A 1,107-nucleotide genomic window follows, 5' to 3' on the forward strand; every position below is an offset into this window, starting at 1 on the left:
CGGAAAAGACGACTCTGCCAATGTATTTGACTAAGTAAGTCGCTCCATCAGGAATTTGAACATAACAAGATGGTGGTGCTAAAGCATAAGAGCTAAAAGCATCTAGAGAGAAGCAAACATGGTTTGAAGCACCACTATCAACAATCCAAACAGAAGGGTGAGATAGGGAAGTACCTGACATCATAGCAGAACTGAAAGGAGTTTGTGCATTGATAACTGCCATAATGCGGTCATAGTCTTCTCTGGTAAGAGTTGGAGCTGGAGAAGAGCTGGAACCCTGAGAAGTGCTACGGGCACCACCTGGACGAGGGGGGCGACCATGTAGGAGATAACATCGATCAACAGAATGACCGAGACGTTTGCAATGAGTGCACATTACATCTCTGTTACAAGTGTCAGCAATGTGTCCATGAAGGTTGCACTTAGTACAATAAGGACGAACTCGCTTATTTTTCAGGCGAGGTAAATCACTTTCTTTCAACTTGTTAGCAGCCGTGATCTTAGCGTTGAAAGCGTGAAAGTCAAAAGGAGCATTGATCTTATTTTTCTGCTCTTCTTGAATGACCAAATTATATACCTTGGCCAGAGAAGGTAGTGGTTCCATGAGAAGTATGTTATTGCAAGTCGCAGAATAACGTTCATGAAGACCCATGAGAAATTCAATCGTACGCGAGGTAAGATGATATTCAATAGTTATTTTGCCAACAGGGCAAGCACATGAAGTGGGTGGAATGATAGCATCCAATTCGTCCCAATAAGACTTCAACTGAGAATAATAAGCTGAAATAGTCTGGTGCTCCTGAGTAAGGGCAGAAATCTTTTTCTTCAGCTGATAAATGTAGGTAGCGTTAGACGTAGCAAAACGCTCCTTCAAATTCTTCCAGAGATCAAAAGCAGAAGCCGAACGTCTCATGCTACGTCGGATTTCCTCGCTGACAGAATTAGATATCCAAGCAGCCACCATGGTGTCACAACGGGTCCATGCATGAAGTTGCGCAGGATCCGTCGGTTTAGGGAGCGACCCATCGATAAAACCTTGCTTATTTTTAATGATAAGAGCATCGTGCATACTGTGAGCCCATTCAACATAGTCTGGACCGGTAAGAA

The sequence above is a fragment of the Eschscholzia californica genome, unplaced genomic scaffold, assembly GCF_041429995.1.
Source record: "Eschscholzia californica isolate CP2 unplaced genomic scaffold, dmEscCali1.0.p SCAF_5, whole genome shotgun sequence".
In the NCBI taxonomy this organism is placed as follows: Eukaryota; Viridiplantae; Streptophyta; class Magnoliopsida; order Ranunculales; family Papaveraceae; genus Eschscholzia; species Eschscholzia californica.